Source organism: Lycium barbarum, chromosome 6, assembly GCF_019175385.1.
Source record: "Lycium barbarum isolate Lr01 chromosome 6, ASM1917538v2, whole genome shotgun sequence".
NCBI lineage: Eukaryota > Viridiplantae > Streptophyta > Magnoliopsida > Solanales > Solanaceae > Lycium > Lycium barbarum.
This window is the reverse complement of record NC_083342.1, coordinates 91,159,047-91,175,306: the sequence shown is the minus strand read 5'-3', so window position 1 is coordinate 91,175,306 and position 16,260 is coordinate 91,159,047.

The following is a 16,260-nucleotide window of genomic DNA, read 5'->3' as shown; positions in this document are numbered from 1 at the left end:
GGAAAATCTATCATTTTTTTCATAACGAATGATAGACAGGTGGGATTGTACATGCTTGATGTTTTTGCTGATGGTTCTAGGCCTGTTTTAAGAATACATGTTGTTGAGAGGTCTCAAGAAGCTTCTACTTCAGCTGCACCAACCCCACACCCACCACCTCCACAGCCGTCAGCCGATGACAATTCAATACAACATGAGCGCATGGGTGATCATTTAATGGATATGGATGATCCTCATAGTGATGATGAAGAGTGTGATGGAGGCGATCGGGGTGATGGGCAGCCAAGTGGTTCACAAAGCAACCTCAACTTCAATGATGGTACCGGTTTTTACAACGGGCAAACATTCTTTAAAGGTTTTATTGAAGAACGCTGCAATAAAGACCCTGTTCTATTTTAAACTGAACAAGAGTAATAACAAATATTATAAGGTGGAATGCACATCTCCTAATAGTGGTTGGATGTTGAGGGCCAATAAGTAGATGAAAGCTTTCGGACTTTTATATATGAAAGCTTTTGGATATATTTTATGTTTTTGTTGAGGTTAAAATGAAATGAAATTTTGGGGTTGTTTTCCTATACATATTTCTTGTGATTTCTGCAGTTTGTGTTGTGTTTCACTTCTGTTCTCTTTTGATTTCTACATTTGTCTTTCTTTTCAGTCGAAATAAAGTCAAGTGTGATGTGTCAATTATAAACCAAACTGGTAATAAACCATCTTACTCTATAATAACACACTGCTTAGGACCATTTTAGACCATTTTGGCCAATGATAAAGCATAGAAATAAAGGCGACTGTTGGAATAAGAAGCATTTTAAATTTGCACTAGTCTAACGGACCAAAAAAAAAAAGTAAAACCACAAACCCCAAATTGCACAAATCTAAGGAACCGTGGATAGGTTACCATAAACCGACTGCCATCAATAGCTAACAGTTATCACTAAGGCTCAACTTCACGCATGGTCAATAATTTTCCACAAGTTATATATACACCAAGGACAATATTTGTCTAAAAAGCCGTAAATAAATAAAATAAAACAAAGAAAAGAGCATGTCACTATTTAAACATTATAATAACACTTTAATACATTATATGAGAGTCCCCATCCATTAAACACATGATCAAAAGAGTTTTAGGACAAGTAATGATACTTAAAAAGCCAATATTTGTCTAAAAACAGCCATAAATAAATAAAATAAAATAAATAAAAAGACTTGGTACTATTTAAACATTATAATAACACTTTAATACATCATATGAGAGTCATCCATTTAGCACATCATCAAAGGAGTATTAGAACAAGTTATGGTAATCATAACACTGTTATCTAATTAGTTTGACAAGAAGTTATTGTTCTCAAAGTACAACGTTGTTCTAAAGACAACCATTACTTGTGCTTAAACTCTTTGGATCATGTGTCTAATGGATGGGGACTCTCATATGGCATATTAAAGTGTTATTATAATGTTTAAATGGTATCAAGTCTTTTTATTTGTTTTATTTTATTTATTTATGGCTTTTTTAGACAAATATTGGCCCTTTAAGTACCATTACATGTCCTAAAACTCTTTTGATCGTGTTTTCAATGGATGTGGACTCTCATATAATGTATTAAGGTGTTATTATAATGTTTAAATAGTATCAAGTCTTTTTATTTATTTTATTTTATTTATTTATGGCTTTTGTAGACAAATATTGGCCTTTTAAGTACCATTACTTGTCCTAAAACTCTTTTGATCATGTGTTCAATGGATGGGACCTCTCATACAATGTATTAAAGTGTTATTGATTAAATAGTGGCATGTCCTTTTTATTTATTTATGGCTTTTTAGACAAATAGTGTCCTTGGTCTATATATAACATGTGGATAATAACCATGTGTGAAGTCGAGCCTAAATGATAACTGTTAGCTATTGACGACGGTTGGTTTATGGTATACCTGTCCACAGTACCTTAGACTTGTGCAATTTGGGGTTTGGGGTTTGGGCTTCATTTTTTTTATCCATTAGACTATTGCAAATTCAGCATGCTTCTCATTCCAATAATCACCTCTATTTCATCGACGAAAATGGTCTAAAATTGTCCTAAACAGTGAGTTATTATAGAGTAAGTGTAATGATCCGTTTGGTCATTATAGTGTTTTGACCCATTTAATCTTGTTGACCCTTTCCCAAGTCCCGTTAGTATGATATATGACTTAATGAAGTCATTGGGTTGGTTTCCGCAAGGTTCGAGTGTAAATTGAGTCATTGATGGAGAAGCTAGTTAAGTTAGCGAGTTAGAGTTGACCACGCTCAACTTCGGGTTAGGATGACCCCGTGTCAATATTTTAGAAGCTCCAACATGTTAATATGATGATTTTTTACTTATCCACAAATTTTGGTAAGGTTCCGAAGAGTTTCAGATGGGTTTGGATTTTCTCACGCTCCTATTCGATGTTTTTGCCATAGGTCCATGGATAGAAATGGCTCCAGATTGATCAAACGACCTTTGTTTTGAGTGAGGTTTGAATCATCGCGTTTCGCCTCCGGATGAGGGATTTATGCCCTTTTTAGTGCGAACTGTTCCAGTAGGTCCGCTATAGCGACCAAGAGGCCGCTATAGTGGTACCGCTGCCGCGGTCTAGAGACCGCCGCAGCGACCAACGGTGTCAGAAATACCCATTATTATCTCCCAACCCCTCAACATGTAATGATCCATTTGGTCGTTATAATATTTTGACCCATTTAATCTTGTTAACCCTTTCCCAAGTCCCGTTAGTATGCTCTATGACTTAATGAAGTCATTGGGTTGGTTTCCACAAGGTTCGAGTGTAAATTGAGTCATTGATGGAGAAGCTAGTTAAGTTAGCGAGTTAGAGTTGACCACGGTCAACGTCGAGTTAGGATGACCCCGTATCAATATTTTGAAAGCTCCAACATGTTAATATGATGATTTTGTACTTGTCCACAAGTTTTGGTGAGGTTTCGAAGAGTATCAGATGGGTTTGGGTTTTGTCGCACTCCTATTCGATGTTTTTGTCGTAGGTCTGTGGATAGAAATAGCTCCAGATTGATCAAACGACCTTGGTTTTGAGTGAGGTTAGATCCGTATCGAAATTACGAAGCCATAGCAAAAAGAATCGTCGTGGTTCGCCTCCGGATGAGGGAGTTATGCCCTTTTTAGTGCGGACTGTTACAGCAGGTCCGCTATAGCGACCAAGAGGTCGCTATAGCTGTACCGCCGCAGACCGCCACAGCGATCAACGGGGTCAGAAAGTCCTATTTTTATACCCCAACTCCGAACCATTACCCACAAGACCCCAAAGTCAATTTTTAAGAGAGAAAGAGGCAAAATTCATTACATTCTTTGGTGAAAGCATCTTGGAGGGTAAGTCCCCATCTTTATACGTTCCTTTCCCTTTCTTCTCCAAGTTCCATGATTATTTTAAAGCTCTATTAGTGGTGGGTGCAAGATTAAAACCCAAGAATTGATGAAACCTTCAATAGTTGAGGGGTTGAGAGATAACAATGGAAAATCATTCACAAGCACTTTGGGGGTAAGATTCTAACCTAGCATTCATTATTTAATTGTCGATTATCATCATCTCATAGTCATCCTACACACTAATTGTGAAGAACCAATGGGTTAAGAACCCTAGGGCTAAAAATAGAAAAGATGAATTTGGATATCTTATGATGAATAGAATTCCATAAAATTAAGATTGAAGGTTAACTAGATGATGGGAAACATAATTGTGCACTAAATTTTCAGTTTTACCCTCATGAACCCGAATTCACATTGTAGGGGTATTTTGGGTATTTTTTTAAAAGTATAGCATTATGGCTATCGTTGGACTCGTTTAGACTCGTATAGTACTATTTTGACTATATTGCATCTGAATTTTCAATAAAATTACAGTTTTTCCCTTGTGGCTCGGGTTTGGCTATTTTAGGTCCATTTTTGGGTTTTGGGTAAAATGGGTATTCTTAGATTCGTATTCTGACATAGAATTCATATTTGATAGACGTTAATCATTTTGAGGTTCTCCAAAGAGGAAGGCAAGGCTAAGATTTAGCGATTCGAGACTGTTGCTCGGCATTCCAGGTAGGTTACGGCTTACTTTAGTTAGACTTTGATTAGCGAAACGAATGTATTGTGTAGAAGTGATGGGAGAAAGCATGATTAGGTCTTCGGACATGGTGTTTTGGTTGGATATTAGCTAGGTTGATAGGACTTCTAATTTTGTGGGCTCGTCGCCATCACTTTATGTACTGAAATATGAGATGTAGTTGTATTCATACTGTGGCGGTTCGGGATGGATTTCTAGTAGGTTGATTGTTGTGGATGGTGGCTTGTTGTCTTGTTATTGTGATTTGACTTAATTGCCTACATTGTCGTGTTGTACTCAGTTCTCTCTTATTGTGACATAAATTATCGGAGAAAGGAAGGATAATGAGTTTAGGCTTGAATTGTGATATAAACTTATGACAGTACGTAGATGAAAACTCGATGTATGATTTACTGTTGATGATAATATATAGAAAAGTGGAGCTTCTTGGTGATACAAGACTTAGTTGTGAGCCGTACTTGCTACATGTGGAAGTAAAGAGGGGCATAGACTCTTATGTTGGGTGAGACAGTTTGTATGATCCATTTCATGGTTGAGTTGATCTAAGTCTTGATATGACTTGTGGCTTGTGACTTGTACCTTCACCGTCGCTTTATTAGTTTGCATTGATTTACTACGTTTGCACTCATTTATGCATTTATACACTCATACATGATAGAAATGGTTCGGTAAGGATTCATGGAGGACTTATGGCATGATGCCTTGTGTTTGACATTGATATTGCAAATTGTTCATAGTCCATACATACTAATGAACTGAAGTACATTGAGACATACATTGTGATGTGTAATTAGAGCCTGTTTGGATGGGCTTAAAAAAAGCAGCTTATAAGCTGGAAACAGCTTATAAGCCAAAAAAAAATAAGTTGGTGTAGTCCAACTTATTTTTAAGCTGCTTTAGATAAGTTAAGTCAAACAAACCCAATTAATTTTTTGGGCTTATTTTAAGCACAAAATGGTTTTAAGCTGGCCAGCCAAACACTCAAAAAAACTGATAACAGCTTATAGGCAACTTATAAGCCAATCCAAACGGGCTCTTAGTGAAGAAGTTAATATAAATTTCTTGTTGAACTGGTGATGCTATTTAAGGCTAGTTGTGAGCTCATGGTCCGAGGTTTGTTCTGGAAACGAGTGGTGTATATATATATATATATATATATATATATATGAAAAGACACAAATGTGACCTAGAATATGGGCTCGTGGTCCGAGGTCCGTTCCGGAAACGAGAGGTACTTGATATGGCCCGCGTCCGAGGTTCTTTCCGGAGCGGAGGTTTATGCTCGGGTTCGAGGAGTATTCCGGAACGAGTGGTACATGGACATCATGAGTCCCTTGCATGTCATGAATACTGAGCAAATACAATCAGTTAGCATGTATGTACAGTTCGAGTGATTGGCCAATGCGTGGCATTGCATTGCATTGCATTGCACATCATTACATTTTATTCTGCATTATTATATGCTCGTCGTTTCTGATTTTGGTATGGATGTTAAATGCCTATTGTAATAAGATGATGACCATTGACTAAGTTAAATTGTGGACTAGTGACTCTACCTAGGGAAGGAACTTGAGCTTGTGATTATCAGGTGAGTTTATTGAAACTTGACAGACTTGTGGGTTAGAAGCTTCATCTTAGGCTGTGACTCCATTACGGGATATTCTGTGACTTAGATTTGAGTGTTAAGTGCCTGTCTACTTATCTTGTTGATTTCATACTTACATGCGTGAACTAATCTTAGTCGGCATATGATGCTTACCTGTACATAGTGTTTATACTGATACTACCTTGCTACACCCTTTTGAGTGCAAATTGTGTTCCAGAGATTTCATCCAGATTACATCTCTAGCTTGAAGATAGTTTGCTCGATCAGATCCGAGGGTAAGCTTCTATCCATGCCATGCCACCTGAAGATCTCTCTTTCCAGATGTCTATTTTTATTCCAGACATTAGTTGTTATTATAGCTGAGATATACTTCATTCTTTAGATATTGTTAGTTAGAGTCCTTGTACGATGACTTTCAGATTTTTGGGGTATAGTAGTTAGACTTCCGCACTAATATTATCTATTAATTATGACTTGTTTTATTTATTCATTCATTCACTTATCTATTAACTGTTAATAAATGATTAAAGAAGTTGAAATTGGCTAATGATTAATGGGTTAACGGGTAAGGGTTCGCCTAATAGATATAATAAGGTAGGTACCCGCGCGATCGGTAATTAAGGTCGTGACAGTAAGGTGGTTTATTTCCGGTTTGATTTATAATTGACCCATCACACTTAGCTTTATTTTGATTGACGGGACAAAAATATTTTTTACTATGGTAATAGAATAAAAAATTCTTAAATTTACAACACCCTTCCCTGTATAAAACCAACCCAAAATTCAAACTCCTTAATTGATTTTTTTCTTGATCAAACTCCTCCATTGCCTCTTTTCTTGATCAAACTCCACCATTATCTTTTCTTGATCAAAACCCCCCAAAATGTCTCAGGTATCCGAACTATCTAAAGCACAAGATCCTGAAATTTATTTTTATGGTGAATACACTATTTTGAAGACATCACACACTTCAAAGAATCCAGGTCGTAGATTCTTTAATTGTGCAGTTGGAACTATGAGTTTCAAATTCCTAAGATATGCAGTATAAAAGCCTCTAATTGATTGGTGTTTGTGTTAGAAATCTGGTGGTTGCATCTATTGCAGGTTTATTGATCCACACTCAGACACAACAGCAAATCAGGCAAAGAAATCTCAAATGAAAGCTTTACAAAAGTATAATAAAATGAAAGAAAAAATTAATATGGGGGTTGGAGGATGGGTGATGACTCAAATGAAAGCTTTACAAAAGTACAATAAAATGAAAGAAAAAAACTAATATGGGGGTTGGAGGAGGGGTGATGAGATGATCCAGATCACCCGCAAGTAGCGTTTGATACGCCGAGACAACTAAAGTAGCAACAAAACCTCTACACTCATATATAGCATAACATAAAAAGCTTCATCTAATGAAACCCATAACTTTCATTGCTTTCATAAATAAAAGTTTTACAAAAAATTACATAAAAACAATAGTCTATTAGGGGGTAGGAACATGGTGGTCAGATCCTCAGGCTCTTCCACTAGCCTTTCAAGAATTACACGCAGAGAATGTGCAACATTGCGAATGTGAATTTTCATCTGCTGTATGTCCTCTCCGAGCCCCATGAAGAGATGCTCCATGTCATTTCTCAAGAGGAGTACGTCGGGTGAAAAGCATTGACGGCGGTGGTAGCGATAGCGTCGTGGTCAAGCCTGAATCCTTCTCGTCATTTTCTTCTGTTGATTGCATGGATGGTCATTATCATTAAGGATTTTCCTTCTCTCCTTCTTACCATATTTTGTGATCCACATAAAAACAATAGAGTGGTGTTGACCAACGACAATATAAAAATAATAATAATTGACAATAAGCCTAGTAATTGACCGTGATAAATTTGAAGAAACATAAAAAATAGTACAAAAACGAGCAAAATAAGTAGAAATAACACATATTTCGACCAACAAGAAATAACACATATTTCGACTAACAAAAAAGGCTAAAGTTTCAAGTCTAATAATAGGCCAAGATGAATTTGTAAAAACAAAAATAGAAAAAAATCAAGATCAAAACAAGCAAAATAAGTAGAAATAACACATATTTCAAAAAAAAAAAAAGGCGAAACTTCCAAAAAATTGAAAAAACCTAGAACTTTATGAACACTAGGGTTTATATAGGCAATATGGAGCTCAAAATGCTTTGCCACTGATGCAAAATTAATTAACATGCCAGAGGAAGATGATTGGAGAGCTTCCGAGCTCTGGAGAGAAGAAAAATCGGCTGAAGAGATTGAGTTGTTGATAGAAAAGAGAGTGAGAATATGTGCAGTCAAGAGAGAGAAAGGGAGACTTATTGATACTTTAGGAGAAGTGAGAAGGGTTTTTGTATATTTTAAGAGAAGTGAAAGGCACTTAAGTGTATAAGTTTAACCTCTAAACTTTTTAAAATTATGAAATGTACTCCCATGCCCCCTTTTCTAAACCCTAATCCGAAAATAAAAAAATCAGTGACCTTCCACTAAATTCAAAACTTGAAGTGGCCTGCTTGCCAAATCTTCTCAAATTAGATAGCCAAACATAGTGGCGGCAATAACTTAGATTACAAATGCTGCATAAGTGGAGTATAAAATATCGTGAAATATTTAAAACTTCTTTGAGGAAAATCTAAATAAAATAATGACTTTTATGCATAAGTTTTTTAAAAAAAAATCCAATTTAAATTTATGTTTAAACACAACTCGACTTCTAAATACTCTTTTCCAATATCAATTTCAAATCTGCAACAAATAACGTCCTATGAAATAAACTTTTAAATTTACAAGTCTGTTTCCAACGCCAACCGGGCCTTTAATTTAGGAACAAATGAAATCAGCAAGATTATCAAAGTAGTCAGCTAATATGGCCATCTTTCGTAGAGTGATACTTACATGAAACATACGAAATTTTAAGCCCCTAAATGAGAAAATTTTCATATATACTCAAGACTCTTTTTTCATGGAAAAAAAAGGGAAAATTAACCCTCTATGACTATTTAGGAAAAATAATTACCCGAAATAGCTCATGTTTGTAAAATTACCCGAAATGGCTCAATTTGTACCACTCACTTCAAAAGCATGTTGTATATTTGTACGCTCACTGTATATTGCTGTATACAATTGAATTTTTTTGGATATAAACACCTCTTATACATTGTTATACACTCTATACATTATTATACACTTTTATACAAGGTCGATACATTGTCTACTCCAGATGTATGAAGTTGTATAATGTTGTATATTGTGAAAAAGTGGCTATGGGGGGTGTAATTTAATGGCTATATAAATATAATTTTGTATGCTAGATTGTACATAATTGGGCAGAAGAATATTAGCTTCTTTTATTGAAAACATTCAAACACACACTAGTGGTAAAAACTTACCCGCAAGTGTTTACACCCTATCAACAAACAAATGACATGTGTCACTTTATTAACTACAATTATTAACATCGTTAACTAAATAATATCTTACCTTAACAGTCTCTTAACAGTAAAATAATATTAAATTACTTAACAGTCTCTCTTGAGTCTTGACAGTACGTAACGTGATTGCTGGTCAATTTTATCCAGAAATCCCTTCTACCATCTGTAATCATTTTTTTTTTGTTATATAAATTAGCCAACTTTCAAAAAATGTAAACATTTTAACATTACCAAAAAAAAAAAAAACACTTACCTTTATATACCCCTTGATATAACGTATCTAAAGATTAACTAATGAATACTTCACAAAATTACACTTTACGTTGAGCTTTTGGCAAGAATGCTTTGCATTAATTTTTTCGTTGCATCATTAAGAAAGTAACTCAACTAAAATAGAGCAAAATACCATCATCTTTTATGAAAGATTCTGGCAATTCAAAAGTAAAAATTATAGAAGCTAAAATAAAAAAGTTTAACGTACATCTTCATTCACAAACTCAAATATCAATATAAGGAAGCTAAGAGCGCAATTTTAAATATGCCATTGATTGCTTCTAGCCAACAAAACGATTAACAATTTTCTACAAAAGTTATATGTATGTAGATGTAACTAAAAATGGAGAATAAATGATGTAGAATTTGAGAATTAAGTTACAGCCAAGAGGAAGAAGTGAAGGAAATTAAAGAAAGAAGAAGAAGTTCAGGAAATTAAAGAAAGAAGAAAAAGTGCAAGAATTACTATTTACTGTTGTATTAAATTTTTTATTTAAAATAAGACTCCTAATAAACTTTAATTAGGCTTCTACGGTTAACTTAATTACATTGGGTATAAATATTTGATGCGGGTAAGTTTTTAAACTAGTCAAACACATAAATCATAAATTATAGGTATTGTTACGGTTCGCACTTCGCGGGCGGAGTTAGCGCTCGGAAAGCTACTTCAAACTTGTTGGTGCTTTTTCAGACTTTGTTTTAAAAGAGTCGCCACCTAATTTTTAGGAATTAGGAAAATCGGTTTTGAAGGATTTATTCATATACAGTGAAAAAACCTTCATAATCCAAAGTTCCAGGTAAGGGTTCTGGTGATCCCTTAGGGAAGGTGTTAGGCACCCTAGTATTAAGGATCTGTACTATACGGTTGACCTTCGAATTCCAATGTATGAGTATTTGCATGAACTATTTATTTAGTGTTTATTCCCGCATTATAAAGTCTGTCATTTTGCATATCATTTTAGAAATAAATTGAATATATCCCCTCTATATATAGGGTATTTAGATTCGCATTTATAATATCCGGATATAACTAGTTTTCTTTTTATATATAAGGATAGTATTGACTTTGTAAAGATGTGAAAAGTTTGCTTATTTGAAGTGCGGAATGAATGAGTTTTGTTCATGCGTGACTCATACACGGTTCGGGCTAATCCGTTTAATAAGTTTTCAAAATATCCATATCTAAAACTTTTACGTTTACGAATGGTTTATATGGATTTCAACTTATAAATGTAAAAGGGTCTCTGCTTTTTATAAAAAGTGAGTTTTCTTTATTCTTGAATTTTAAGCCCGATGCTAGCAAAGATGTTGCATTTTTAGGTATGGGCATGGCCCAAAATAGTTATCCCTTTTTCTGAAAATTAGTCCAGTGTAATCACAAAAAGAAGTCTCGGTTTTTCAAATACTGGGCTTAGCCCGAGTTCTTTTAACCTGCTACTGGTTTGTAAAAAAAAATGTAGTCGTCCAGTTTCTTTAACTTATTGCTGGTTCAAATAAAACTGAGTTCAATTTATAAAGAAAATATATTCTTTGGTTTTCAAAGTTCAATTTGGCCTTAAAAAAAATGTTGCCGTTGTTTGTAGCAGTACAATGCCCTTTTCCTTGTCCTTATTTTTAACTTGTGTATGTGATTCATTTGCTTAGTTAATTTTTTTTAGAAAATTATTTATATTAAGCTCGGGTTTTTGAAAGTCGTTTGGGGACCTAAAGTCAAACTAAATGGCGTAGGCACCGTTGTCCTAGGACTGCTAGTTCAAAACACAAAGATTTCACTATAATAGAATTTTTAGAAGTCTACAAATACAACTATAACAACATTACAAATAAAGGAAAGCGTAAACAAACTAAATAAAGAAGGGGAAGGCTAGGGGCGTACCTGTTACACCCCGGAAAAATTTCACGTTACCAAAACTGTAGACGGCTTCGTATGGGCCAAAGGGCCAATACAGCGCGAACGCGCCTCCACGTGCCGCGAACGCGCTAAACAAAAATTGAAAATCAAGTTTGGAATGAAGGTTGTGTTATAAGAAGGTAATAATAGCATATATATGACATTCGGGAGCCACATGGTGTAAATTAGTTCATATGTTAATTGACGAAAAGCCCTCGCTGCCGCGAGCTAAGTGGGACCCACATGTCGGAGTTTTATGAAAGACGTGAGAAGGGACATGTGAGTATTATATGGAAAGTTGAGTAAGTCTTAAGAAGGATCCATAAGCCAAAAATGAGTATAGACCCTCCAAAGGGACGATTCAAGAAAACGTTTTTGGGTGATCCGACTTGGAGGGGCAAAAACGGCATTATATGTTTGGAATTTGGGAAAACCTCCAGAAATAAACGTTGTAGATAATTGAATTATCAAGAGTTATGACCTTTTTACTGAACGAACGTCCAGTCAGGGGCGCAGAAGCATTTTATGTCGGTTCTGGGCCGAACCCAGAACCTTATAAAAAGGGGTAAACCCCCTTTTTTTCAGCAAATACACTCAAAAACCTCCCAAATTTTCTGGAAAATTCCCCAACATTTCCACGCCCACTTTTTAGCCCAAACCAGGTATAATTTCCCAATTCCGGTCCGGATAGCGTATAGTTTTGGCTGCAAAATCGTATGGCGGTGCGTTGTGGCATAAAACTAAGGTGAAAAAGGGAAGATACAACAATATTAAAGGGAGAAAGGTATGAATCTCTTTCTACTTGTATTAATATGGGATTATTTACGAAAAAAGCGCGATTAAATGATTGTATACTGAGTTAATTAGTTGTAAAAGTTGGAAAACAGTGTGTGGGCTATTTTATGAGATATTTTGGAATTGGAAACATTATAATTGATGTTGGAATTGTTGTTGTTGTTGTTGGTTGCTGGATTGAGAATTTGGGATAGGCATATAAACAGGGGAGATGCTGCCCGATTTTCGGCAGAATATAAAATAGTATAATTGGAAGTATGGTACAAATGTACGATGAAAAGGCTAACATTAGTGTGAATCATCTTAAATGTAGACTTACGAGCTCGGACAAATAAGCGTACCTAGTTGGTCGTGGCACAGGTATGTAAGGCTTACCCTTTCTTCCTTTGGCATGTCCTAGAGTCAAGTAAGGTATGATGCGATATGCTCTTTGGGGTAAATCTGTTCTGTGATTCCGAATTTGATTATGATCCTAATCCCCTTCTTGATATAAGTTCATGATTCTTATTCACTTATTGATATAAGTATTCTGATATAAGTATTTGATACAAGTATTTTGATATAAGTATTTTTGATATAAGTGTTCGGATATAAATATTCCGATATAAGTATTCTTATATGCGTATTCTGATATGAATATTCTGGTATAAGTAATTCATGTGAGCTTTAATGTCTCTAACTTCCGTATACAATCTCGGATTGCCTTGAAATGTCCAAAGAGGTTTCGGTACTAAAATGTCCATGACCTTCCTATACGTACATATGATTCTGAAAGTTATATTTGATTTGATCCATATGATATTCGGAAGAGATTTGTTTCTGAAGTCCTATTGAATATGTTTCCGAGTCTGCCTACGATTCTGATTTGTTTCTGATATAAGTATGCCTGATATGATCCAGTTTGTTATACGATTGAGTAACGAGATAAGTATAAAGAGTTTTGTTTCTGAAAGAATTTTGTAGGTCATAATGTTCCTAACCTTCGGAAAAGATCTCAGAATTGCTCTAAAATGCTTATAGAATGTTCTGTACCTTAAACGTTTGTAACTTTCTCATACGACGTCGGATTGACCCGAAACTTGTTTCTGAGCCGTCAGATGTCGGTAAGTGTATGTATCTATCGGGTCTTGATTTGTGTGCATATAGTTTCGCACTACTCTGTTCGTGCAAGCTTCAGTTTGGATTTCACTGAGCCCGGGCCAGGACATGTTCTCGTGCGTACTCCACTGCATTGTTCACCGAGTCCCTCTCACTTGCGGGCCGGGACACGTTATATGTATATGATGTTATGATGATATGGGGATGGTGGCTAGGATGGCATATGATGATTTATTCACCGAGACCCGCAAGGGAGGGCCGGGACACGTTGTATGTATCCACCGAGTCCCTCAATAGAGGGCCGGGACACGTTATATGTATACATGATATATGACTTTGACATACATGATCTATTCTACCGAGTCCCTCGAAAAAGGGTCGGGACACGTTATGTGCACGCATGCTATATGATCCACCGAGTCCCTCGAAAAAGGGTCGGGACACGTTATATGCACGTATGAGATGTGATTCTGACATGCATGATCTATGTTTGGAAAGTAAACGTTTTGGCAGTCTGTACGTTCTGAGTCCCTTCCGATATATGATACCATCTGTGTTTGGAAAGTAAGCCTTCTGGGTATTCTGTACTTTATGTATTCCTTCTGACAGGTGACATCGGTATATATGATTTGTGTCTGGAAAGTAAGCATTTTGATATTCTAGTTAACGTACTCAATTTCTTTGTACTGTCTGTTCCGGTTATGGTTCTGTTTTCTGTGATTCATGCCTTACATACTCAGTACATATTCCGTACTGACCCCATTTCTTCGGGGGCTGCGTTTCATGCCGCGCAGGTACACCCAGATGAGTAGAAGTTATTATAGAAGATGTTCCAGCGGAGTGGCGAGCTCCATATGTTTTGGAGTGTCGCCGGGTCAGAGTACTATGCTATGATGTTTTGTTCGAAGTTAGAGACTTTGCAGGCAGAGTCATGGGTATAGAGTGTTGGTATTGTAAGCGGCTCTATCAGCCGATATGTTATTATGTTTCATGTCATGAGTTTCATGTGATAATAGATTTTACTTGAATTGAGTACAATGAAAAAAAAAATCTGAAAACTTTATTATGTTCTTCATTTCTTATTGATGTAAGAGTCTACAAAGATTAAGTATGTAATAAGAATCAGTGGGTTCGCTCGGCTCCGGGTATGGGGTTGGGTGCCCATCACACCCTAGTAAGATCGGGGTGTGACAGTACCAAACCCCTAGTTGGCTATTTTCTCCCATGGTTGGGCTTTCTACGCGTGTAATACATATATTAGCTATCATTTTTTGTCTTCTCGGACTCGATAATGCGAAAGAATTGCCTGTCCAATAGGTTGGCTTCAGACTCCGCCCAAGTGGCCACGCAGTGGGGGAAGGAGAAAAAAATAAAGGACCCCGGTTAGTTTATATTTAATGAACTTACCCGGTTAGTTTATATTTACTGAACTTATCATACATGTAACTACACACACACACACACACACATATATATATATATATATATGTATCCAATTCATTCACAAATAACGCAGTCAAGGTATATATATATATGCTATTGGCCTTACTGGTGGAGATTCAGGCAACAGGCCGGGGGGGAGGGGGGGTTATCACCATCCGTATTCCCGATCCCGCACAAGATCAAAAAAGGTTTCATGAACCTTAGGCATGGCAGGACATCAGGGGGAAGGCTAAAACCAGACCCCAGAATTACCTTAACTTCCCAACCAGTGCAGCCATAGGAGAAAGAATGATAAAACAGAATTCCACATTCTTACATAAGCAAGATATAGATTAACATATATGAACATAGTATAACCAGAAGCAAACTGAAACAAATAGGCAATGGTGTAAGCAGGAATAAAACCAAAACACACGGTCATGGGGTGAACAAAATCAAACTGCAACATGTAGACATGGGGTAAACGAAAACAGAACCCAACACATGGTCATAAGGTGAACAACAACAAACTGCAGCATATAGACATGGGGTAAACAAAAGCTAACTGAAGCCATAGATATAGTATAGACGTAAGCAAATTGTATTATATAGACATGGTATAAACAAAAGCAAACTGAAATATATAGATACAACATAGACAGAGGCAAACTGCAAGCACATAGACATGGTTCAGACAGAAGCGGGGGGGGGGGGGGGGGGGGAACTGTAGGTCTGGTATTCATGGCAAACACAAAATGACTCATATAATGGTCCTAATAGAGAAGGATGTATATGACTTATGCACAGCCAAGGCAAACACACACATAAGCTGACTATGGTATTCCTTAAAGTTGGATGACCATTATACAGGATACAAATGATATGCAAGGAAACATCCTTTATGATTTCAATGGAAAAAGCATAAGTAGGACTAAGCAGATAGGGTCAAGTTTCTCTAACTTAAGCAACCACATATAGAGTAGGTAACACCCAAGACAAATAACTGAGCTCTAACTATTGTGACACCAGCAAAAGTAGAGTGCAAGCAGACTATAGTATGCAAGGGAGGTGCAGGAAGAGATGACAATGCAAGCAGATTTGGATGCATAAAGATAGCACAAGAAATAGCACAATAAATGGCCCTTTCAGTTAAACTTAATGAAGTGACAATAGCATGTGAAAATATGCAGAATTCATATGAGCCAAACATTAGATGAGGCAAACAAAAAGAAGAGGCAGCTTAAAAGTTTCAACATCAGCAAGATTCTAAAGAGGAGAATGTTACAAGGAGCATCAGCAACTTAAATGAACTCTATGATTCATATTTTGTTTAACACAAATATTAGGACTCCAAATTTTCAAATCTTTCATCGGATTTCCCTCCCCTTTAATCAAATGATGGGATTATATAATGTCATGGTGTGTTTATGTAGCAAATATACACCTCCACAGGTCCACAGAAATGTCATGGTACCCTTTATATGGAGGAAAAGTGTTATGAACCAAGCAAGGCCTGGTTCCCCTTGATCCTCTCCCAAGATACCTTTTAAAAAAGACTCATTTGCGTGCTTGTGTGGTCCTCAGTATGCTTCATAAATTCCCATGGTTATACAAAATTATATCA